General features: G+C 39.1%; 1 protein-coding gene across 5 annotated transcripts in view; it reads left to right on the top strand.

The window, feature by feature from the left end:
- The first annotated feature begins 6,469 nt into the window (after positions 1-6,469).
- Positions 6,470-27,395, top strand: part of LOC104590068 (increased DNA methylation 3-like) — a 44,330-nt gene continuing 23,404 nt past the window's right edge. For 4 of the 5 annotated variants that reach the window (XR_016079512.1, XM_010248590.3, XM_010248588.3 and 1 more), the window contains exon 1: positions 6,471-6,824. The gene's annotated coding sequence lies outside the window, so the exon portion shown is untranslated. Of the gene's footprint in view, positions 6,825-27,395 lie in introns of all 5 variants that reach the window. The other variant, XM_010248591.3, reaches the window with a different exon arrangement.

Raw genomic sequence — 27,395 nt, 5'->3', positions numbered from 1 at the left:
GAGTTTGGTCTTATTGAGCATTATAAAAATTGTATTTCAAGTAACTAATTACATAAAAAAAATTAAAGATATGATTCTTAAACCAGGGGTTGATATGTGCTTCCTCATTATTGATTTGGTGTAGTATAAATCCTCTTAAGCAGCTCTAAAGCCTTTGAAACTTATTATAGCATTTCCATGCTTGATGGTGATGGTTCTAAAAATGTGAAGCTCAAATAGCTCTAAAGCCTTTGAGACTTATTAGATTAGTTGCAAATTTATCACACCATTAGTACTCTTAATGAGTTTATTATCATCAAAACACATAAAGTTAACAAATAGATCTAAAGGAAGTTTTGCTATGACATTGCAATATATCTGGGTCGAATTGCATGTGTTACCAATTGCCAAAAGATTCAGGATGCTAATAGGTGGTTACTAAAGTCTAGAAGACAAAACATAATATGCAATGGATATGTTTCCTCTAAGTTCAAGTTAAGTTAGGTGTCCAACAAGGGATGAATCCAATAAGCAAATTATACCGTCAGAATTTATTATTGCATTGGATAGAGTTTTGGTATGAAAAAACTTTCCACCTTCTCTATTGTTGAGGAATTGTCTTGTCTAGATTACAAGAAAGGAGTTAAGGTGTTGGTGAATGACTTGGACGTGCATGGTGAGAGATTGTATAGATGACTTGGCTAGTAATGGGAATAGAAGATTGGGCGAGCAGTCCCATGTCCAACCAATAAATTAATTGGCAATTAAGAAGGGGCAATCCCAATGTCACATGAGTAACAAGGAGGGTCATAAATGCTTTAACAATGATATTTTGCAAGTAGTGATGTCTTTAAAGTTATTCATCCAAGAATTAAATCAGACCACGAAAGAGTTTCAACAGATGTAGGCTTAGGATGCTTGACCCCTAGTAATGGTGATATAAGTGCAAAAAGTGGGGTTTGGTAAAGAGCAAAAGAATGTTAAGGACTAAGAGCCAAATCCATACCGGAAGGCCCAAGATACCATCTTTGTTGAATGGGCTAATCTCACCAAAAGGCCCAAGATATATGATGATATGGATCCGGGAATGGTGGAGGTGACTATGGAAGATGATGTATCAAAAGTAAGGCCTATGTTAGCATCGTTCCTATCTGCACCCCCAAAATGAGGTCATTTATTGCTGATGCAAGAAGACAGGAGAGGGATGGTCCAAGCCAAGTAAGAATTCCAATCCTAACCATACTAATGTTCAACCAACTCAAGGCACAATGATTCCAAGGGATTATAGCTACCATGCATTACAAAGACATTAGTCTAGAATTGTTACTGCGTGGGGTAAGCCCAAGTAGTTCATACTCTTAGGGATCATGTGTGGTCCCATTCCCTACAAGTAGTATTCCCCTTGGAAATAAAGATCCAATCTAGTAGGGTCTACTTGAAGCTATTCGATATGGGTTTTCCTAATTACTCTATAATGGAGCCCGTCAATTTGTCATTCGGTTTTCTATGGGTTTTGAGTGACTTGATATACATTATAGTCATATTTGAAAATATAATATTATTGATATAATGATTATTCACTCTTATTTTCAAACAAGGTATAGGTTGTCCATCTATGTTGATCTTGTTAGGCACAAGAAAAGAAATTAGCAACTATTATTTGACATTGCAACATCTGTTATGGGGCTCAAGGTTGTGGTTCAAGATTCCAATGATATGTTGAGCAATTATAAGAAGCAAGAGGAGAGAATAGTGAATTGTAATAGTTTGTAATTGATTGTTGTGATCTAATTCACTTTGGTTGTTTGAGGATTCATTTCTCTTCGTCTAATAGGCAGCATGGTAGGCGAAATATGCATGAAATGCTTGGCTAAGTCCCTATAAACAAAACCTGATAGGCAATATTTACAGAGGGCCATGTCTTGAATGATTAGTTGTAAAGTGCTTTCTTGGAAAGCAAACTTATTTCAAATAAAATTTTGGCAGCCCATGAAGCTTTTTACTAGTTGTGGTTTAAGAAGAAAGGGAGGAAATGTTGGGTGGATATTAAGTTAGAAATCAATAAAGCATATAATTGGTTGGATTAGAAATTCATCTTTTTTTTCTTACAAAAAATAGGTTTTGCTTAATGGTGGAATAGTTTGATAGACCAATGTATCTCTTTTGTAGATTTTTTAGTATTGATCAATGGAATTAAGAGGGGCACTATTTATTTGTTGAAAGGAATCTAACAAGGGAACCTCATGTCTTCATATGTTTTCATTTTGGCAATGCAAGTTTTACAACAATAAAAAAGGCTATCCAATGAAGGCAATTGACTAGATCCATGTTGAAATAGAGGGGGTTGGTGCTCCCCCCCTCCCCCCCCCCCTTTTGCATATGATAGCCTCTTATTCTTGAAGGTCAATATTTCCAATTGCATAGTTATCAATTATAAGTGTAGTGATGTGTCAAGACAACAAATTTGCTTGTACAAGTTTAAAGTTTTGATTAGTTTAAACATTCTAAAAAGGTTAAAGAAAATCATGCTTCATACCCTCAAAATCCCCAACGCTAGGGGGTTTCAAAGTATTTGGGGTTGATAAATTTGGTTGTAAGAAGGAAAGTTGAGTTCTTTTTTTTTTCATTTAAAGGAGATAGGGAAAGCTAAGCTTGCTGGTTGGAAGATGCTACTTTGTCTTTGGCTAAGAGAGAAATCTTAATTGAAGTTGTCTTTTTTTTATTACAAAATATAGTATCACACTCTCTATTCAAATGAATTTTGGGATTAAAACTTTTTACAAACATTTTTCAGAAAATAACATAATATATGTATAAATACATTTGGAAAATCTGATTTTAAATGCAACTGAAATCCATTGCTAACGTTGTAGGTTTCCATCAGAGAGAGTGTAAATCATGATATTCACTTTATTTGACAAAATGGCTTATTCTATTACTATAATCACCCACTTAGGTAATTTTTTAAATTGCTCCAATATGCCCAAATATTTGACCCTCAATTGCTCACACTAATTGACATATTAAAAGCAACTTAGTCTAAAACATAGTGCAATGTCATGGTCAAGTATGGGGTTAAGTTCAATTTTTCAATTTTGCCCATCTATCTCTAACGTTCAGGGCATAACTAGGATTTGGTCTAGATTCAATGTTTCTTTGAAGTACCCCCACTCACTATGTTTGTGGTCTAACCATAGCAGTTGGGACAAGTTGCTTCACCAAATTGACAACATATCAGTGTCAGCCTTGTCAGGACAAATTCTCCAAGCCTATTTAATGGTTGAAAACATTATAAATTAAAACAACTCTTATAAGTGTCTAGTTTAAGGAGTAATTCATACAAACATAATAATTTAAACATAGAACAATAATATATTCATATTATTCATATATAAATGTTTATATACATCAATCTAATTGGAACTAAGGGCATATCCTATCTAACACTAGTCGTATCATTGTTTCATTCAAATATAGTCAAACCAACCACTTTTGTTCGTTGTTGGTCACACCTTTATTTGGTTTGATAATAAATTTCAGCTAACTTGTTGAAGAGCAGGCTATAACTTGCAAACGATATTTGATTGTTCAAATTTGAATTCAATCACATTTAGGGTTTATTCAAATTCGAGGTCCATTTATAATGAGATTGAATATAATCGCACTCATATCTGATTGGATAATATTCAATTAACTTCAATTCAAATATATGCTCTCATAATACTTAAAATTTATATTGTATTAAGGGAAGTTGGTTTAAATATTGCATTTTTATTAGATTGTTTTTGGTTTAAGTTACACTAAAGTTATTTTCAATCTAATTTTTAAGCAAAAATACATTATAAATTTAACGTTTTAACTTGTACGAGCCCAATACAACTACCACCTTTGATATCTAATATTGATCATTTTTAGTTTAAAGTTGTTTATACTATTGAATATACCAGGGTTTTTAAAGTCGGCCCAGATAGGGAACTAGTTTTTGGGTTGAATTGTCTGACAGTCCTGTCTAAACGGACGACCCACTCTAACAAAAAACCAAAAAACAAAAAAAATGCCAAAAACCATTCCCAGGTTGAACGGTTCGACAACTTGAAAGTTTGACTACCCGAGTCCGCAGTTAGTTGACCAAATCAATGGTTTTTGGCCAAATAGCGATTTTGGGGTAAAACAGAACCATACAAGTGACTGGTTAATTCCCGATTTTTTTGGTCCGACCATCCAGTCCAGTCCAGTTTTGAAAACCATGCAATATACTTTTGTAGCCCAAATTATATTAGAATCCCATGGATAATATCCAATCCAAATTATAATATAAACTCACCAAATTTGGATATGCTACTTAGGTATTTTATTCGAATCTTTTGCAGCCCGATCACTTTTTTTATTTTTGGTAAGGGTAAATTACAAAGACCCCCTTGTACTATGATCGTGAGACAAAAACCCCCTTTCCGTTAGCTTTCCATTGAAATCCGCCATTGCAATACTTTTTAATCCCCATACTACCCTTGTAATAGCTATTCAAACAATTGGGAGAAAAACATTGTTCATCTTCCCTGACCTTATGATACACGAACAGTAGTGATGGTAGCTATTGCAATGGTGGCGGACTTTTGTTGAAGTCCTCCCTCTCTCTCCCTCGATTTCTCTTCTTCCGCTTCCCCTTTCTCTCCTCCCTTTTCTTCTTTCCAATTTCCTCTGTTTTTCTGTTCCTTGTAGATGGAGAACAAACAACAGAAGGAAATACAGTTTGAATGGTTTTGAGTGCGACCATATGCACCTGGACCCAGCCTAGGTGGATCGGAGGTGGGTGCCGAACTCAGTTGGCCTGGCACCAAGCCAAGGTGTCTTTGTCACATACCCTAGGTGGATCGGAAGTGGGTCCTGAATAGAGGTGGATTCGAGCCGAGCCGGGCCGAATAGTACCAGTCTCGAGCTCGGCTCGAGACTATTCTACAAGGCTCGAGCTCGGTTCGAGCTAGAACCTTGAGCTCGAGCTCGGCTCGAGTCAAGAGTTCATAAGCTCGAGCTTGGCTTGGCTCAGCTCGTTTTATATTTTATAAAAATATTTAAAAAATATTTTATAAAAATATAAATTATATATAGATTTTTATTTTATATTTAAAAAGTAAGAATTAATATAAATATTAATTATAATATTTTTACTATATATTATTTTCTATAATATATTCGAGCCGGCTCGCGAGCCTTACAAGCCGAGCTCTAGTAGGCTCGAGCTCGGCTAAAATCGAGCCGAGCCGAGCTCAAGCAGCTCGTGAAAAGCTCAGCTCGTTGCCACCCCTAGTCCCGAACTCAATTAGGAAGTTACCACCACTGTTGGAACCCTAGGTGGATCGGAGGTGGGTCCCAAACTCATTTGGCCTGGCACCAATACCGACCCCCCTTTAATGGAATTTCTTTACTTTTGGCTTCTCTGGCTTGCTTCCCTGCTCCCAAGATAAGAAAAAGAATTACTGACGTAGTTGAGAGAATTGAGATCGCAACAATAATATGACTCTTTCTTTCTTTGCCCCCTTCATCAGTCATCAATCATCACCATGTGCTCTTCTTCAGTTTTGCTTCTTCTCTGTTTGATTTCTTTTCTCATTCTTTCTTCTTTTCATTTGTAATCATGGTCATTATGATCCTTTGGAGCAAGAGTTAAAACCAAGTAACCAACTCTCAAATTCAAATGTGTATCGATTCAGGGGAAGCCGAGGCGCTCCTCCTTGACTATTTTTTATTGTTAGTCTGTTACTGCAACGTACAACTAGGTTGGTGGATCCAGGACCCATTCAACGGGATTCATTCCCAACTTGATTAGGGATCTAATGGACAGAAATTTCTTTTTCTTCCTTAGATTCAATAGAGCTTGTTGTAGATTAAGCACATGGTCCCCAAGAGTTACAAAGAATTCAAACATCAATGTGATAGCTGAATTTACAAAACTAGTCGTTTAATTTTAGGCCTCGGTAGTAGAGGTTAGAGGGGGGAAACTGACAAGGCAGGGTTCAGGTGCATATGGTCACACTCAAAACCATTCAAATTGTATTTCCTTTTGCTGTCTGTTCTCCATCTACAAGGAACGAAAAATAGAGGAAGTCGGAAAGAAGAAGGGGGAGGAGAGAAAGGGGAAGGGGAAGAAGAGAGATTGGGGGAGAGAGAGTGAGAGAGAGAGGGAGGACTTCAACGGAAGTCCATCGCCGCTACAACAACTACCACCGTTGCTGTTCATGTATCGTGAGATCGGGGAAGATGAACAATGTTTTTCTCCCAATTGTCCGAATAACTATTACAAGGATAGTATGGAGATTAAAAAATATTGCAATGGCAGATTTTAATGAAAAGCTAACGGAAGGGGTTCTTTGTCTCACGGTCATAGTACTGGGGTCTTTGTAACAAAATAAAATACAGGGGGTCTTTGTCACAGACCCCATAGTACAGGGGGGTCTTTGTAATTTACCCTTTTGATAAATATCCCGATCACCGGTAGCCGGAAACAATCATAGGGTCAAAGATAAAGGAAATCTCGTTGCTGGGACCCAGTCAGTCGTTGCGATGGTAGTCAACCAGACAAGCTGTCGACTGATCCCTGTTGTAGCCCCCGGCGCATACCCCTAGGTTTCTAGTTATGTCTTTAGTTACAATTCTCCCTTTGTGGTCTATCGGTAGATCCCATCTTTTGACCGCTGGCGGTGAGAGATCCGGCCACCGTTCGAGGCAGAGCTTTCCGCCGGTTGCCATTCACCGGTTCTGGAGGCCATGTCTCCACGTATTAAGTTGGTTATGACCCACTGACCCTGCCGATTGTGTCTCCTCCCTCGACCCGCGGCTTTGTCTATAAGGTGAGCCTCGTTCTCTCTGTTCACTTTTCATTGAAGGTCATATAGCTAACACTTTCTTGTTTTTTTTCGAAGCCATCATAGTTAACACTTGCTCTCTATTCAACTTACATGGTATATTAGAGATTTATGATTTTTCCAGTTTTCTCTTGTTCGTTTTTGCCGAATATCGTTGAGTTTGTTGTGTTCGAAATGGTTGCTTTTAGACGAAGAACCGGTTAAATAGGACGGAATAGATAGTCAAAGGCTAATAGTTACTTTTGTTAAGTTGCATAATTTGCGGTTAATCCGGAGCAACTGCTTTGGTTGCTTTTTCTGGGTCTGTTGATATATTCCGTGCTGTGTGTGTGTTTTCTGTTGATCTGTTCTGATATGAATGCTGTTGTGGTAGTTCTGTTGGTATGGTTGATGGAAGATGAACAGAATGTGTAGGTGTAGATGGATGTAGGACTCGCAAGAACAAGGATTCACAGACACGTCTATATACGAACTATTAAAGAAGGCCATATTTTGTTGAATTTTAACATTATAAACCGACACGGGAATTAGAACTTGTGTGTTAGGAGTCTGACTTGGAAGGAGGCCAGAACAAGGACTCACAGACATGGTCTGAGGTTCAGACATATTTAGGAGGTGAGTATTGCTGTTTTTGGGTAAGTGGTGTGGAGATTTCCCTAGGTGCAAGATAGTTTCTGGGCTTTTGTCATTCGGAGCAAGTATGGAAGGAATAGGAATGGTTGGGATAGAAACTTGTCTCTCTACAAAATCTCCTCCACCAGCCCTTTGAAAGGTATTATTTCTTACTTTGACCTTATCGTTCCTTTCCTGAGACTTTGTTTAGATAATGGTAATCGTATCAAATTCTAGATTGACGTTGACCTATAGCTAGGAGCCTAGGGTAACCCCTTTGCACCTCCTATGCCAAGCCAATCTCTTCCTAGATAGGGAGGCCTCAATCCCCTTGGTAATTACTGGGGGGGAACAAGGTCTCTCTTTCAATTTCAATTTTCATAGAGCCCTAACTGATGCTGACTCTGAAAGATTTCTTCTCTACTCTCTTCCCTCTATTATGTTTTTTATTGCATCTCAATCCTTTGATAGGAGAACTTGGTGGCCTTTTACAAATGGTCAGTTTTGTATTAAATCCTTTTTCGTCAAGTTGGTGGCAATCTTATCTAATCTACCCCCTCTTTCCCTCATAAGTAGGTTTTGCTTCCAGTGCTCCCTCTTAAAGTTTGCTTCTTTATGTGGGAGGCTTCTTTTTTTTTTTTTTGAAAAGTAAAATAAAAATTCATTAAAAGGAAAAAGAGTACAATCTGCAAGGGTGATAAATTATCACCACACTAACATCAACAAGAACAAAAACTACCCAACTTCAATTATCCACGTTACAAAATTGAAACCTAACTCCCCCAATAAAACTTTTATCAGACTCGACTCACTTGACTTGAGAAAACAAAACAAGACCAAACTGCAGTAAAAATATCAATCAAAATTGCCATCTTTCGATCCTTGGCTCCAAAAAGATTTCTCTTCTTGCGCCATCCAATTAATCCAGCAAGAAAAAGAAAGACAACTTCAAATTCCTCTGACTGTCAGCCCTCCTCTGCATCTTGGCCAGGAGGGAAATTCCAAAGGAGCAGCCATGATCCAATTCAATCCTGTTGACTATTTCCTCCAAAAGACCCTTCACTATTCTTCATCTCAGACCTCTTCCCACTCTTCTCCTGCCTCCCAAATTTCTCCTCCCACCCCACAGATTTTCCTTCTCTTCTGATCCTTTAAACTTCTCAAAACATTCCGAAAAACAACCTCTCTCTCTCTCTCTCACTACCTCAACTACTGACCAACTGCTACTCTCTTTCATCAACCCCTTTATTCTTCTCCAACCCAACCGTCTTCCCTCTCTTCTCTTTCATCCCAAGTATCTCCTCCTTCCCCAAATGTCTTTTTCTTATTCTTTTCTTCCCCTCTATTTTCTCTCGAACTGCTCTATTGCTCTCCTAACCATCCTCTCCCCTCCCAAGAAGAACATGCTGAGCGACTTTCCCACTTCCACCTGTCTGTCCACCAACTTCTCAATTTCCACCCTCTTCTCCCCTGATTCTCCCTCTATTGGATTTTCTTTCTCTCCCCATCCCTGCCTCTACCGCAATCCCCTCCTTTAAGCCCACTTTTGAGATATCTAACTCTCTCTCTCTCTCTCTCCCCCTCCCATTCCCTTCCTCCTTGTCTCCTTGATTGCACACCCTCTTTTTTCTTAAATACACCTTGCTTTGCTTCTCTCCACTGGTTTCTAAAGTTTGTATCTTTTTATTTCTTTTATTTCCCCTTTTTCCCTCCTCCCCCCTAAGTCCCCGCTTCTTCCTTTTCCTACTAGTTCCTTCTTGTGTTTTTAAAATATAGAGGGTAGTTAAACTTACCTCATTATTTAGGTATGCAACTATTTTCAGAGCACTTGAACCAGCCTCAGTGTTCTCTCCAATTTCTATAGGCGCTGATTGCTCCGCCTTGTCAAAATTTTCTTTCTCCCCATTTTCAGATACCCGAGCCCTCGGCGCTCCATCACTTAGTGTCACTGGTAGGATCTTGGCTATTAGCCTCAGCTGGAATAGTGCATTTGTTCAGCGTAGAATCAGCCCAACCCAGGTTGGGGTTAAACTCTTGTGGCTTTACCTCCTCAGCATTCACCGACAATCCTCTTAACTCAAAATTCAGGCTAGCAACAATCTCTAGAGTTCTCGATCCTGTCTGGCCATTCACTGAGCTCTCTAACTCCGCACCAATATGTACCTGGTTATCTCTGCTTTCCTCCCTGTAACCAGGATTTTGAGACTGGAGGCCAATCGGTGAACAACTCTGGGTCAAAAGCGGATCAGACGTTGCAAGAAGGGGCTTGGAAACTTGATCTAACACTTCCTTTTTCCAGCATCGACGATACTTTTAGCTGCTGCTCTTCTAAACAGACATTGAGCTTGCCTGAATCCTTGACTTCTCTGCTGTTGAGCGACCATATCTTCTTTTCTCCCTCATATCTCAAAACAACCCAGACCCATTCTTCCCTCGAGTTCCCCAAACATGAATTCTTTTTTCTAATTCTCTTTTTCCTCAGGCCTATTAATCTTAACTGTTCTTTTCTAATGATGCCCTTAAACACCTTTAACCTCTGATGCCGGTTTGTTCTTTTAAAACTCTTACTAAAACTCTCAAAGCAGTGGACCCCACTCCTATCTTTCTCTCAATTGTTTACCTTCAACTTCCTGTTTTCTGAATTCCCCCTCTCTCCTTTTGCCCGACTTTTGGGCTTGTAACACCTCATTACAATCATCCACTAAGGGGACCTCTCTCACCGTTCCATTTAATTCCATACTCTCCACTTGTCTCTCTCTTAATGTTGCCCCCTGCCACATCACCCTTTCTTCCTTCCTCCTTCCCCAGCTCTTGACTCATTGACTTCCTATCATCCTCTGACTCCTCCTTGCTACCTGAAAGCTTTGTGCCCCTGTCTCCTTCCTCGTTTTTCCTTAACTATTTTTTTTGATCAATTTCCTTAACTCTTCTACACTCCTCTGTTCTTCCACCAAACCTTCTTCCTTTGATCTTGAAAAAGTTCCCTCTTTTCCTTCAATGAATATTCTCATGTCAAAGCTTTCTCCTGCAAACTTTAAAACCACCTTGTGTGGGATAGTAGAGGCTTCCTCAACCTCAATCATGAAATTCAACTTCTCCCAAGAGCTGTTGTCATCGTATTTTAGGAATCTTCCACATTTGTTCCCTATTTCTTCAAAAGTGGGAATACTCCACACATGCAGAGGGATGCCAATTACCCCAATCTAGACAGCCTGTCTCCAACGACCTCCAGACAGTTCTGTTGCTGAGAACCACCAATCAAGCCGCAGATCAATGCTTCTCTTTTTTGTCTTCTCATATTCCATAACCCACTCTGCCCCCTGCCTATTTGGAATATGAAGAGCAACAGACCACCATTGAGCATTCTTACCCCCATAACCCTTTTGTTACCCCACTCTAGTACCGCCTAAGCCTCAACCTTCTCTACCTCCAACTCTCTCCCAACTACTCTACCAACCAGGCTGGTGAACAACACCCTCATTCTTTCTTCCATCTTGCCGATCCCCCTGACATCAACGTTCACCACCACCTCTTCCATCAAAACTTTTGACAGAATCCTAAAGAAGAGAAAGAGATTTTGGTACTTAGCTCCTCATGTTTGTATCATATGTATGAAGGATGGGGAGTTTTGTGGGCATTTCCTTACCAATTGTGAGGTTGCCTGCAGCCTTTGGCACTTCTTCCTAGACCTCTTTCATGGTAATAGCTATTACCATGGTGGGCATTCTTGAGCAATGGCCAGGTTGTAGAATGGGCACTGGGCACTAGAGTTATCTTGTATGGAAAGGTGGTCACGCATGCTGTAATGTGGTGTATCTGGGAGGAGTGGAATAGAGGGTCTTTGAAGGGAAAAGTTGAACACCTGAGGGAGACTTTTGCTGCTACTTAACTCTTGGATGAGTGCAAGCAATCTGTTTAGATGCATTTCTATGGGGGATTTTGAAAGGAATTTATTGCAGGTCCCGAATTCTTCTTGTATACATAAAAATATATATACCAGTCAGTTCGGTTAACCGTCGGTTTTTTTGTAGGTTAACCGAAAACCAAACCATTCCTTTGATTTTTCAAAAATCCCAAACCGATCGGTTCGGTTAACCGCATTTTGTGGTTCAGTTCGGTTCGGTTTTTTGGTTTTTTATGGACACCCCTAAGGTTGTGTAGTTCCTCCCCAGACCCCGGATTGGTAGGAGCCTCGTGCACTGGGCTGCCTTTACTTATTCAACAAAATATGGACTTTTTTAGTACTTTATGTTGGATCGAGTGGTTAAGTGTTGGTGGGCTAATTTATCTTTTATGTTTCAATTCTATAGTCTATTATTGGCCCTAAACCTGTTTTATTTTATTATGTCTAAGTGTCCCATCACTAATCAGGGGCATTCTAGTCTATTCCTGTAATATCTTGTTGTCAATATATATAATAGCTTCTAGGGCCGGCTGAGAATACATTGCCACCCATTCACAAGCTTCTTCTCTTCTCTCCTCTTCTCTTCTTCTTCTTCTTCTACTACTGTACTTCAGCAAACATGGTATCAGATCACCAATCGGCCTGACTGATTACATCTAGTTTATTTCCTTTTTCCTTTTTCCTTTTTCCTTTTTCCTTTTTCCTTTTTCCTTCTTCTCTCTTCTTTTTTTTTCTCTTCTCTTATCTCTGCTACTGTGAAGAAGCCCTAGGACTGATCATAGACTACAGAAAGGCCTGTATCTAGGGTTTCTCTTGGGTGTAGGGACCAAGGAGAGGTTTTCCCAACCGTTTATGCCCTACTATTGGGGTTTTGCAACAGTTAGTAGCCATTCTGCTACTAGAGAGATCTGTGTAGAACAGATCTAGGAAGGACTGAGTGGACAGTCCTAGTTCTGTCTGGGAGTTAGAACAGATCACAAGGGGTGGTCACAGCCCAGGTTTGACTTCCAGAAGTGGTGATTTTGGCCATAGAAGCTGCTCTCAGCCCAAAACTGGTTACAGAGAGTGTTTTCAGCCTAGTAACAGCTCCGGTAAGTCTGAAATCTTGTCCCTCTCGTTGAGATTACAGTTGTAGGTTGCTGTCAGAGGTAGAATATGTCTTCAATATCTGGAGAAGTGTCCTCTAAGGACAATAGGACTGGTGGGAGGACTTCAAACCTGGAGAACCCATATCAGAATAGCTTGCAGATCACCAGTGTGTTGTTAGATGAATACAAGTTCAGAGAATGGTCTGTTTCAGCCAAGCTTTTCATTACTTCCTGAGAACTTATGGGTTACATAGATGGACAAAAGAAGGAACCTAAAGAGGATGATGTTGATTACTCAACCTGGCGTAGGGAGAATGCTACTGTTATGTCCTAGCTGCTTGCCTCAATGACTTCAAGAGTAGCAAGGACTGTTCAGCACTTCCCTACAACCTTTAAGATTTGGGAAAATGTATCTAAAAACTACGGATAGCGGAAGAACAATACAAGAATTTATAGGTTAACCCAAGATATTGTTGCATTGAGACAAGAGGATATGTCTGTTGCAACTTTGCAACTTTAGAAGGACTATGGGAAGAACTAGACCACCACCTTGTACTTGATTGGGAAAATACAATAGATAAGGAGAGGCATGATAAACAAATTGAAGAAGGCAAAGCTTTTAAGTTCTTGGCTGGCCTAGACCCGATGTATGAAAGCATGTGATCCCAAATTTTAGGAAGGGATGAGCTTCCAAATTTACATCATGTTTACTATCTTGTAAGAAATGAAGAGGTTAGAAGGAAAGAGATGCAAGTAGACATCCAAGTGCAGCTTGCTGAGCATTCAGCCTTGATTTTTTCAACCCAAAAGGGGGGCAAGCATTCAAACAAGAGGCATCTCAAGTGCTCTCATTGTGGAGGAGATAGACATTTGAAAGAAACATGCTGGATTCTTTATCCTCACCTAAAACCAGCTACATTAAGGAAAGCCAAGAAGCCTTAGAAGGGTCAAACGGCAAGTGGAAATGTTGTCATAAGTAACAATGGTGAAAACCCAAAGAACACACCTACAGTTGCACCTCCTCCAATGGGACATACCACTAATTCCCACACATCAGGGTCCTACTTTGATTTCACAGCTGATGAGGTAGAAATCTTTAGCCGAGCCATGGCTCATCTAAGAAACAATTCCCTTGCATCCACCTCTCTTGCCAAATCAGGTATTATCTCTGCTCACAGTGTGACTGGTCCAATAGTATCTAATTCTTAGATTATTGATTCCAGTGTTACTGACCACATGACACACATCTTCTTTATTTTCTTCTTATCATTTGACGTCTAGCCAAGATAAGATGAGAGTTGTTGATGGTTCCCTCTCCACCATCTTTGGAAAAGGGGAGCTTAACTTAAGCAAGGATATTTCTCTTAAATCAATTTTGCATGTTCTCAATCTTGCTTCCAACCTCTTATCTGTTTCTAAGTTTACCAAAAATTTAAACCGTAGCATAACATTCTTTTCAACTCATTGTGTCTCTCAGGACAGATTGACGAAGAGAACGATTGGGAGCGGTCATGAGTCTGGAGGTCTTTATCATTTTGATTTATTTTGATGCAGACATCAGTTCAGCCTTACAATCATCTGCTTTTAGTGGTCCAGATAATGAGAAGTCAATAGCTAGGTTACATATGTAGCATGTTAGACTAGGTCATTTACCTTTTTCTTTAATGCAAGGATTGTTTCCTGAGTTGTTCAAGTGTGTTTCGAGTCAAAGTTTGGTTTGTGTTGGAAAACGTGGGGTTACTGGTGCAGATGCATATTTGGTAGTTAGCATCTATATTTGGTAGTTGTGTAAAAGTAGGAATGTGTGAAAAAATAGGAATGTGTAAATATGTATTCCTAGGATTGTGGAAGAGTATAATCCCTTAAATATGGGGATTAAAATAATTAGTCCCTTAATTATAGGGATTGATTTAGGAAGATTTTTTTCCATTTATTGCAGCAGCTTACTGTATAAATAGGCCAGTTGGCAATGGAATGAAAATATCAGTTTTTTACCATTTCAAAACATGGTATCAGAGCTCTAGGTTTGCCAACCTTGAGATTTTTTTTTGGCCTTCATTGCCAAGCCTTTACTCTCCTTTCACCGCTAGCCTTATTCTTCCTCCATTGACAATGTCCGACGTGACTGCAACAAGTGCTCCCACATCCAACAAGGAATGGGGCAATCGAGGAGTTTCGAAAACAGTTCAACAGGCCCATAATGTCTCCACAATCCCGCAGTAAGAACACTCAAGTCAGGGGCCATTTAATGATGAAGAAATTGAAAGACTAAGGGGTTTCCTGGCATCCTTGAAACCAGGAAGTGGTTCTACCTCTCTTGCTCTCTCAGGTGAGTTTTTATCTCTAGGATTACATGTCTCGGCTAGTGTTTTTCCATGGATTCTTGATTCTGGAGCTACTGACCAATGACACCCTCTTCACTACATTTTCTCACCTATACACCCTGTCCAAGTAGTAGGAAAATTTCTATTGCTGATGGTTCTTTCACCACAATGGCAGGAATTGGGAATATTCAGATTACTCCATCCCTATTACTTAAAAATGTGCTTCATGTTCCTAAGTTATCCACTAGCCTTATCTCTATACATAAACTCACCCAGGATGTGAACTGCAATGTTGTGTTCTTTCCTTCTTACTGTGTATTTCAAGACCAAGTTTCAGGGAAGAAGATTGGACTTGCTAAGGAAATGGATGGACTCTACTACCTTGAAGCAACCAGCAAACCATCTTACACTGTTATGCATGTCACACACGAGTCATTCTTATCTACCTCCAATAAAGATTTAATTTGGCGTCATCACTTTCGTTTCGGTCATCCTTCATTTCCTGTTTTAAAAACAATGTTTCCTTGTTTAAAGGAATTGATGTTAAAACCTTTCATTGTGATGTTTGTGAATTTGCTAAACACAAAAAGGGTTTTTTCCCAATCAGCAATAAAAGATCTTCAATCCCTTTTTATTTGATCCATTCGGATATATGGGGCCCTTCTCGAATTCCCAACGTTACTAGTTCTAGATGATTCGTCACCTTTATTGACGATTGCACTAGGGTCACATGGATTTTTCTTCTTAAGTCTAAATCTGATGTGGGCACCAATCTTCCCAACTTTCATAACATGGTCCAAACTCAAATTGGTGTGAAAATCAAAAGGTTTCGATCTGATAAAGCTACAGATTATTTTAATCAGAATTTGTCCCCATTTTTCCAGAAAGAAGACATTGTGGATGAATCCTCTTGTGTTAACACTCCCCAACAGAATGGGGTAGCTGAGAGGAAAAATGGCCATCTATTGCAAACCACCCGAGCCCTTCTCTTTCAAAACCAGGTCTCAAAACAATATCAGGGGGAAGCTGTCCTTACCGCTGCATACACCATAAATAGACTACCATCTAAAGTTCTTGACAACCGAAGCCCAATACAAGTCCTCTCTCAATTCTACCCTGATATTCGAACCTCAAATAATCTCACACCAAGAATTTTTGGTTGCACTGCCTTTGTTCATGTCCATAATAAGGGAAAATTAGATCCACGAGCAATCAGGTGTGTCTTCTTGGGATATTCCCCAACTCATAAAGGTTATAAATGTTATCATCCAGCCACCAGAAAATTCTACACCTCCATCGATGTCACATTTGAGGAGAGACAATCCTTTTTCACTCAACCTTATCTTCAAGGGGAGCCCTCATTAATGGAAGATAAGGCCTCGGATCTACTCTCCCTAGATGTATTACCCTCCTCACAGTCATCCAACCGTCAAGAATCACATCCTTCTGAGTCACATTCCTCTGAGCCCCACATTTCCGAGCCTCAACAAGAGCCAAACAACCCGACCATTGAACCAAATCTAGACACGGTTAACCCCACCAATGATGTGCATGATGATGTGAGATATATGCAGGTTTACTCTAGGAGAAGAAATCCAGATCCTCAACTTATGCAAGTCCAAGACTCAACTCCTAATCCTAGAACTGAGGTATGTTCAGAACCTGAACCTATACCTTAACAGTTTGAGTATGAGTATGACCTACCTATTGCCCGGAGAAAAGAAACCAGAGAATGTACCAAACGCCCATTGTACCCTTTAGCCAAATATGTGTCGTTCCAAAGATTCTCTAAACCCCATAAAAGCTTTCTAGCCAGCCTTAACACCATTCCAATTCCTAATACTCTAGCCGAGGCACTTTCTAATAAGGAGTGGAGAAAAGACATGAGTGGAAATGGAGGCACTAGAAAAGAACAACACGTGGGAAGTTGTGGATCTACCGAGAAACAAGAAGGTTGTAGGTTGTAAATGGGTGTTCGCAATTAAGTACAAATCCGATGGGTCATTAGAAAGGTACAAAGCACGACTGGTAGCCAAGGGATATACACAGACTTATGGGGTAGATTATCAGGAGACTTTTGCCCCAGTAGCTAAAATGAATACAGTAAGGGTGTTGTTGTCTTTGGCTGCTAACTATAATTGGGATTTGCAACAGTTTGATGTAAAGAATGCGTTTCTCCATGGTGATCTAGAAGAGGAAATATACATGGACATTCCACCGGGTTTTGGAGAAGGCATCAAGGGGAACAAAGTTTGTAGGTTGAAGAAAGCACTATACGGTCTCAAACAGTCTCCAAGAGCATGGTTTGGAAGGTTTACAAAGGTGATGCTTAGTACAGGTTACAAGCAAAGTCAAAAGGTGACCACACATTGTTTATTAAACACACAACCTCGGGGGAAGTTACTGCTCTATTAGTCTATGTGGACGATATAATCGTTACTGGGAATGATAAAAAGGAGAAGGAAGCATTGAAAAACTGCCTTGCCAGAGAATTTGAGATAAAAGACTTGGGGAGACTAAAGTATTTTCTCGGAATTGAAGTTGCACATTCTAAACAAGGCATCTTTATCTCTCAACAAAAGTATGTTGTTGATCTTTTGAGAGAAACAGGAAATATGGCATGTAAACCAGCTTCCACGCCTAATAGATCCCAATCATAAACTTGGAGAAGCCAGCGAGAATGCAAGTGTAGACAAGGAGATGTTCCAAAGACTGGTTGGAAAACTCATTTATCTTGCACATACACGGCCGGATATTGCATATGTTGTAAGTGTAATAAGTCAGTTTATGCATAATCCTAAAGAAGTTCATCTGCAGGCTGCTCATCGAATTCTGCACTATTTGAAAGCCAATCCAGGGAAAGGAATTTTATTCAGAAGGAATGGGGGACTGGCTCTTGAGGCATATACAGATGCCGATTATGCAGGATCTCCAGTAGATAGACGGTCCACTTCTGGTTATTGAACCTTCTTGGGAGGAAACTTAGTCACTTGGAGGAGTAAGAAGCAAAATGTAGTGGCTCGGTCAAGTGCAGAGGCAGGGTTCAGGGTTATGGCACAAGGAGTGTGTGAATTACTCTGGTTGAAGATAATTTTAGAAGACTTGAAGATTCCACAAGAAGAGCCTATGAAACTATATTGTGACAACAAGTCAGCTATCAATATTGCTCACAATCCTGTTCAACATGACAGGACGAAGCACATTGAAATTGATCGACACTTTATAAAAGAAAAACTGGACAGCAAGATGATTTGCACTCCCTATGTATCTACAAAAGGACAACTGGTCGATGTACTTACTAAAGGGCTCAATAGTACAGACTTTCGTAGAATTGTAGCCAAGCTGGGAATGGAGGATCTCTATTCACCAGCTTGAGGGGGAGTGTTGGAAAACGTGGGGTTATTGGTGTAGATGCATATTTGGTAGTTAGCATCTATATTTGGTAGTTGTGTAAAAATAGGAATGTGTGAAAAAATAGGAATGTGTAAATATTAGGAATGTGTAAATATGTATTCCTAGGATTGTGGAAGAGTATAATCCCTTAAATATGGGGATTAAAATAATTAGTCCCTTAATTATAGGGATTGATTTAGGAAGATTTTTTTTCCATTTATTGCAGCAGCTTACTGTATAAATAGGCTGGTTGGCAATGGAATGAAAATATCAGTTTTTTACCATTTCAAAACAGTTTGTGAGGTGTTCCAGTTATCAAAACAATGTAGAACTCTTTATTCAATTTCTAGTAATGAAATTCAAGTTCCTTTTGATTTAGTTCATTCTAATGTATGAGACTCATCACCTCTTGTTTTTATAGATGGCTTTCATTACTTTATCAGCTTTATTGATCACTATTCACAATGCACATGGATCTACTTGTTAAAAGGGCGTGATAAAATACCACGAATAACCATGGCATTTTATAAAATGATTGAAACTCAGTTTGGCAAGAAAATTAAGCAAATTCATCCAGATAATGTTGTTGAATATTTTGAAAGCTCTTTGAATATGTTCATGGAGGATGCAAGTATTTAACATCAGTCATTATGTGCTAGTTCCCCTCAATAGAATGGGGTTGTTGAGTGCAAAAATAGACATTTATTGGAGACAGCTCGAGCCTTATTGTTTCAGCACAAGCTTCCCAAGCACTATTGGTCTCAACTCTCAAGCAGTCCTTACAGCATCGTATCTAATAAATAGAATGCCATCTAGGGTGTTGGATATGAGAACTCCTTTCTCTATCTTTTGTCCTAACCTTCCAGATTTCCCTCTTCCTCCCAGAGTCTTTGGTTGTGTGTGTTTTGTTCATGTCAATGATCCTAAGAAGACTAAGTTGGATCCTAGGGCTACAAAAGGGGCCTTCCTAGGGTACTCTCCCCTGTTATTGCTCCTAATGTTGAGGAGGTGACTGATAACATTAATAGACAACAGAAAGATATGAGAATTGCCTACAGAAGAAGAAAAAAAGATCCTCCAACTTGTGGTAACAACCAATCAAACTCGGATCAATCTGTCTCAATGGTTCTAGGTAATCCTATTACTCATACTTCTGATTTGGATCTTCCCATTGCTCTTCATAAGCCTACCCGTTCTTCTGTTCATGTTCCTACTAGGTACTCAGAGGTAGTGTCTGACCCAAGATGGAGAGAGGCAATAAATGAGGAAATGAAAGCCTTAATGAAGTCCAGGACTTGGGAATTAGTGGATCTACCAGAAGGGAAGAGCACTGTGAGATGTAAGTGAGTGTTCACTGTGAAGCACAAGGAGGATGGTTCCATTGAAAGATATAAGGCTAGACTAGTGGCAAAAGGGTTTACTCAAAAGGAAGGGATTGACTACAAGGAGACTTTTGCTCCAGTTGCAAAGCTTAATACAATCTGAGTTCTATTGTCATTAACTGCAAATTTTACATGGGAACTACATCAGTTGGATGTGAAGAAAGCTTTCTTGAATGGTGATCTACATGAGGAGGTATTCATGAATCCTCCACCTGGTTATGATTTTCATGGGAAGGTATGTTGGTTAAGGAAAGCATTATATGGGCTTAAGCAATCTCCTTGAACTTTGTTTGAAAGGCTCTGTGGGGCCATGAAAAAAGTGGGATACACTCAGAGTGGTGCAGATCATACCTTGTTCATAAGAAAATAGGGTAGCAGGCTTACAGTACTTATAGTCGATATGGATGATATGGTGATTACAGGAAATGATCCGGAAGAGGTAAAAAGATTGAAGGAGTTCTTGGCATATGAATTTGAGATCAAAGATTTAGGCCATCTGAGATAGAGATACTTCCTTAGAATTGAAGTTGCAAGGTCACAAGAGGGCATTTATATATGCCATATGACGTATGTTCTTGATCTTCAAGAGGAGACAGGTATGATGGGGAGTAAACCAGCAAATACTCCAATAGAGTTGAATCATTGTCTCCAGGAACCGATTGGAGAGGACTACCCTGATAAAAAAAGATACCAAAAGCTAGTGGGAAAATTGATATATCTATCTCTTACCCGACCTGATATAGCTTATGCAGTGCATGTTGTTAGCCAATTCATGCACCCTCCCAAGATTCCTCATATGAAAGTAGTTGAAAGGATCCTCAGGTATTTAAAGACATGTCCAGGGAAAGGAGTTTTGTTCAAAAAGCACAATAAAATTGAAATTAAGGCGTATACTGATGCAAATTGGGCTAGATCAATTGGAGATAGGAAGACTACTTCCGGATATTGCACATTTGTTGGAGGGAATTTGGTTACTTGGAGAAGTAAAAAGCAAAATGTGGTTGCAAGATCAATTGCAGAAGTTGAATATCGGGTTATGGCACATGGTGTTGCAGAACTATTGTGGCTTAGGACCCTCCTTGGTGAGCTCGGGATGAAGGTTGATGGTCCTCTCAAGCTATATTGTGACAACAAGGTTGCCATCAACATTGCAAATAACCCAGTACAAAATGATAGGACTAAGCATATTGAGATTGACCAACACTTTGTAAGAGAGAGAATTGTCTCAGGCAAACTTTGCATCCCTTATACACCCTCTGAGATGCAAATTGCTGATGTTTTGACAAAAGGACTGTCTTCAGTGAAGTTTCTAGGCTTACTTGGCAAGCTAAACATGACCGACATCCATGCTTAGCTTGAGGGGGAGTGTTGGATCGAGTGGTTAAGTGTTGGTGGGCTTATGTATCTTTTATGTTTCAGTTCTATAGTCTGTTATGGGCCTTTAGTTATTGGGCCTAAACCTGTTTTATTTTATTATGTCTAGGTGTCCCATCACTAATCAGGGGCATTCTAGTCTATTCATGTAATATCTTATTGTTAATATATGTAATAGCTTCCAGGGCCAGCTGAGAATACATTGTCACCCATTCACAAGCTTCTTCTCTTCTTCTTCTACTGTTGTACTTCAGCAAACAGTTTATGCGTTTCCTTTTAGAAAAGGGTAACTTTAACGCAAAAAATAAAATAAAATAAAATAAACTCACCATCCCTGATTTGGCCAAACCATCAGCCACACAATTCAGCTCTCTAGGAATCCATCTAAAATGACACACCATAGTAGACTTGATTGCCAAGATCTCATTAAAAATGCAGTTGGATCTCCAAGGATCCTCCTTAAAACTTTTCATCCAGCTGATTACATTCTTGGAGTCACCTTCCACCACCATCTCACTGAGGTTAAGAGCCACCACAGATCTCAAACCCACTACCAAGGCACAGATTTCAGCGGTTAACCGAACTGACTGGTATATTATATATCATTTATTATTTATTATATAATATTATACATATATTTGTATAATATATTATAAATATAAAAAACCGAAAAACTGAAGAACCGAACCGGTCAAAAACCGAAACCGGCGGACCAGTTAACCGGTGGTACCAGTTCGGTTTCGGTTTGGAGAATTGGAAAAACCGGTACCACTGGTTTGGTTTACAAAAGACAACCCTACACAGCCTTGCCCCTATGCATACAAAGAGGCTGTTTCCAAGAGTTGAACCCTGGTCACCCATATCGCAATGCAGCAACCCAACTGTTGCACCAAGGCCCACCCTCTTGTTGAATACGTAAGGAGAAAAAGAAAATGTTGCATAGAAGTTTCCCTCAAGAATCCATCAGGTGTGATGTATATCCGAGATGGACAATTAATCCATTTAAGAGGTCTATGCAACACTGACTGGTGCACAATATATAAGCAATCATCCGCCCCTAAGAAATAAAAACTAAACTGGGATAGAGCTCCCTCTCTCTATTTTCAAAATTGCAGGCCATCAGGAGGCTGTGTATCAGGAATGTACGCCTTTTTCTGGTGGCTTTAGAAGGAAAAAAATAGAAGAATTGTTTACGATCTTTACCGGTAGAAAATCTTTTATAATGTTTTTTGATTCCCCCCCCCCCCCCCCCCACTTGCATATTATGCTATGCAGACTTGTTGGGGACAACGAGAAGCTATTTTGCGGAATAAACCATTTTGTCTTTGTACCTTTTGTATTTTTCTGCATTTTGTTCTTTTGAGGGGTGATTATTCTCTCTTTCTCTCTCTATAAAAGATTGGCAACAAGGAAAAAGAATTGCATCTCGTTGAGAGGAAGAATTAAGCTAAGTCCTACTCTTGCAACTTGCCAATCTTTTATTTACCTATTGGTCTTTAAAATACCTATGCTGGTTATGAAAAGGGGTTAAAAAGATCATTACAGACTTTTTATAGGAGCTAGGGGTTCCGAAAAATACTATTGGATCATGTGGTAGTGCAACTTCTTTGGAGAAGTTGATAACCTACCAAGTATTATTCTTTGCTGGAGCTCTCCTTTCCTCCACTTTGTTTGTCTCTCAGGTACTGGCAAAGCTTCTATATTACCATGAGGAATATAAACAGAAGATAGTGTAGAAACAAAAGTGCGATATGAAGATGACAGGGAGGAATGGGAAATAAAATGCAAAATAAGATGACAGGTACACTAATGTGTTCCTTTACTATAAGAAATGAGAAGATGCAAATCATTAGGAGAATCAAGAGAAATAGAAGAGAAGTGTTAATACCAGGATAATTTGTACATGGAAATTCAAATTGATCTTGAGAAATGTTACCAAAAGCCATTATGTCCTTTTTTCTGGTCTGAATTTGTAACTTCTTTGGAGAAGAACCAGAAATATCTACCATATGAAGAGAGGAAGGAAGATGGGAGAGGTATAGAAGTGGAATAGGAAAATGGTACCTCTCTTTCATAGAACTCTCCCCTTAAAAGGATGAATTAGAAAGGTAAGGCTGGGACTCAAAGAAAATAACATCCATAGAGATGTGCCGCTTCTTATTACAGAATCTAAATGTGAACAAATCCAGAGCAGAATACAGAAGTCTGGGGGTGAAGAATGGATGCTTAGAGCCTATCCCAAGGGGCCCTTATATAGATAATGAAATTAGAGTTTTTACAGAGAGGCCCTTGTAGGGCAACAAAATATAATTACAGAAAAACCCTTGCAGGGCTGAAGAGAAAATTATAAAATATACATCAGTTAGATACAAGACAATAGGAACTATGGTAATATGGAACATCGGTGAGTTTCTTCACACTCCCCCTCAAACTGATGCAGAGGCATGATCATCAGTTTGCTTAAAAGAAATAAGTGTCTGGACCTTGTCATTGGCCTTGATGAAGATGTCAACGACTTGCATATCATAGGCAACATGAGGGAGAGAGATAGAGTTCACAAGAAATAGGTTGTGGATAAGGTGGCAGTCCACCTCAATATGCTTCGTCCTATCATGAAAGACAGGGTTAGAGTTAATCTTAATAGCACTAATGTTGTTTGCATAGAGAGGGGTGTAGGAGAGGAATGACCCAACTCCTTAAATAAAGATTGAAGCCAAACAACTTCACTACAAACAGATGAATTGTCCCATGAAAGACAGGGTTAGAGTTAATCTTAATAGCACTAGTGTTGTTCGCATAGAGAGGGGTGTAGGAGAGGAATGACCCAACCCCTTAAATAAAGATTGAAGCCAAACAACTTCACTACAAACAGATGAATCGCCCTGTACTTTGCTTCTGTAGAGGACTTGGAAACAGTCTGCTATTTCTTGCATTTCCATGATGTTAGAGAGTCACCCATGAAGACACACCACCCTGTAGTGAAATGACGTGTGTTGGGGCATCCGGCCCAATCTGCATCAACATAGACTCTTAGTTGGATAGAAGATGAAGAGAAGAAAAGACCTTGTGATAAAGAGCCCCAAACATAGCAGATGATCCGATGTACTACAGTCAAATGAGGTTGACGAGGGGCAGAGACAAATTGACTAACAACTTGAATTGCATGTGAGATGTCAAGACGAGTCATGGTGAGATAAATGAGAGAGACAAGTTGCCGATAGAGGGAGGCATCAGGAAGTAGGGAGCCTTTTGATTTGGACAATTTGACATTCAATTCCATGGGAGTATCAACTCGTTTATCATTAAGGTTGGCCAACTTAACAAGGTTAGAGGCATGCTTGTGTTGGCAAATAAAATATCCTTGGGTGCTCGGTTGAACTTCAAGTTCTAAGAAATAGTTAAGAGGGCCTAGATCTTTCATGTGAAAGGAACTGTGGAGAAGAAACTTGAGGTCCTGAATTCCTTCTATATCATCTCCAGTAAACAACATGTCATCCACATATAGTAGGAGAATGGTAAGGCCCTAGGATCTTTTCCGAACAAAGAGAGAGTAGTTCGGCGCACTCAGGCTATACCCGACTTGCACAACATCTTTGAATTTTTCAAACCAAGCTCGAGGGACTTGTTTTAGCACATAGAGGGATTTCTTTAGCTGACAGATGAGGGAGGGATCACTACAGTACCCTGGAGGAGGTTTCATATATATTGTTTCCTTTAGATGTCCATGTAGAAAAGCATTTTTCACGTCCAGTTGAAAACAAAGTTTTAAAAGGCTAAAGGCGGAGGCGAGGCCATTGGGTATTGGAGAGGCGAGGCATAAGCCTCAAGGTGATTTGAGGCGTAAGCCTCAAAGTAAAAAAATAAAATTTATAAATATAGTTCATAAACAACAAAGGCATTAAGAAAAGTGCGAAAATGAAGTTTTGTGTAATTTTATGCGACTTATTTAGTATATTAATAGTCTAATAACCAATAAGATAGCTTATAGTTTATAGTAATTGTAGTGACTTATATAATATTGGGTATTGGAGAGGCGAGGCATAAGCCTCAAGGTGATTTGAGGAGTAAGCCTCAAAGTAAAAAAATAAAATTTATAAATATAGTTCATAAACAACAAAGGCATTAAGAAAAGTGCGAAAATGAAGTTTTGTGTAATTTTATGCGACTTATTTAGTATATTAATAGTCTAATAACCAATAAGATAGCTTATAGTTTATAGTAATTGTAGTGACTTATGTAATACATTGATAGTCTAATGACCAATACTCTAGCTTATAGTTTATAATAGTACTACAAAGCATATCAAACTGGAACATACTAATCAAAGTGCTTATGGTTCTACTTTGAAACCTAACAAAGAAAATAAAAATTGGCTATTGATTCAAAGTAATGAAGGAGCTGATCATGTAATTTGGTCAACCAAAACATACTAAATTATTGACCAATTAATAATTTTATTATTGTAAAAAACAAAAAGAAGAAAAAGTAAATAAATATGCTAGAAGAAGAATCTAAGAATTAAAGAAAAATTAGTATTCGTTGAAGACAAAGTTGGATTAGTATACAAGAAAAATCAATTTGTTATCAATCAAAAAAGTAATTTACATGATTTTTTGAATTTAAAGATTAGGATTTATATTTTTATTAATAAAAATAATTATTTTATTTACCAAAAAAATTAAAAAATAGGATGTTAATTTGCGCACATCCCATTACTTGTTAAGCAATTACAACCCTGTTAAATGTTAATTAGCAAAAAGGCACTCTCATATACCCATTGGGTGATGGGACTTTTTGACTGTTGGTATTGTTTGTATTAATAAACTTAATTGTAACAGAGTACATATAACAACCATCAGTCAGTCGACTCTGTCCAAAGCATTATTATACAGAAGTACTTATCCGCCAGTTTTTCATCCATCTTTTTATGCCTAAAAATCTTCATTTAAAGTACAATTGATCTCAAAACATCAGAACTTAAAATATTGTTCAGGTTTTGAAGCTTAAACTTGTAGACTTGAATCAATATAAACAGATTGGTCAGTAGATGGATTTCCAATAAACAGAGCATGAAAATGACAAAGTGTGAAGAGAAAACGAAGTGGTAGATTCCCAACAAATGCATTGTTGAAACTTCAATCTTCTCTGGTTCATGAAGAACAGAGTTTGTTCTCACGATCTCTCTTTCAATCAACTCTACCGATGGATTTCCAACAAAAAGAGCATGAAAAAATGAAGAAGACAAAAGTAATCTTCTTCGGTGATTCATGAATAAGAATAACAAAGGTTCGTTCCCTTGTTTACACATATCACAGTAGTCTCTCTCTCTCTCTCCTAATTCCATTGCTACCTCTCTAGAAACATTTATTTTCCTTTTTTGTAGGGGCAATTGTTTGTGGCGCATGCCTCATGAACTATGAGGCGCAAGGTGAAAGGCGTATGCCTCCACATGTCTCAGGCTTAAGCCTCATAGATGAAGATTGAGGCTGTTGAGGCTATTGAGGCAAGGCTTTTTTTGGACACCTCGCCCTAAGGCGTACACCTCATGCCTCACCTCTTTAGACTTTTAAAACTATGGTTGAAAAATAGTCCGAGAATGTGTAATAGAGAGGGCTAAAAGAACACAGATTGTAGTGATCTTGGTCATTGGTGCAAATGTCTCCTCATAGTCAATGCCATACTTCTGCTTATATGCCTGAGCTACAAGCCTAGCTTTGTAGCGACCCAAAGACCCATTAGATTTCAGGTTGATGGATTAGACCCATTTGCTCCCAATAATAGAGCCATTTGAAGGTACTAGGACGAGGTCCCAAGTGTCATTCTCATGCAAAGCTTGAATCTCTATATCCATGGCACCTTGCCACTGAGGGCTGCTACTGGCCTGCTGGTAAGAACGGGGAATATCTGTAGAGGATAAAACAATAGAGAATGATCTATGGTTTGAAGGAAAACTATAGCGGTTAGGTGCTCTAGAGATACGAATAGAACGACACAAAGGTACAAGGGGAGCAACTGAGGAATCTGAAACTAGAGCGTTACTTACAAGGTTTCCTATGATGGGCGAAGGATCTGGAACAGGAGGAAGAGGGGTCGGAGGCATAGGAGTTGGAGCTGGACCACGAACCCGCTTGCGAGAGAAAACGAGAAGATCCTTCTTAGTAGTGGAGGACAGAGTATCTTGTGATTCAAAATCATACAAAACTGAAATAGAGGGTGCAAATAACTTGACAATTCCTGAAAAAGGAGATATGCTCAAGAAATATCACATTTCGAGAAATACGAATACAACGTGTAGAGGGATCATTGCAAAGGAATCCCTTGTGGTTAGGGCTATATCCCATAAAAGCACACATGATAGATTTTGCTGAAAGCTTTAAACATTCACGAAGGAGAAGATGAACAAAGCATAGACACCCAAAGACATGAAGATGGGGAAGATCTGGGGTGGGGATCCAAACATCTTCTGATGAGGAGATATG

Source organism: Nelumbo nucifera, chromosome 8, assembly GCF_055504915.1.
Source record: "Nelumbo nucifera cultivar China Antique chromosome 8, China Antique-T2T, whole genome shotgun sequence".
NCBI classification, from domain to species: domain Eukaryota; kingdom Viridiplantae; phylum Streptophyta; class Magnoliopsida; order Proteales; family Nelumbonaceae; genus Nelumbo; species Nelumbo nucifera.
This window is presented reverse-complemented; position numbering and strand designations above follow the sequence as displayed.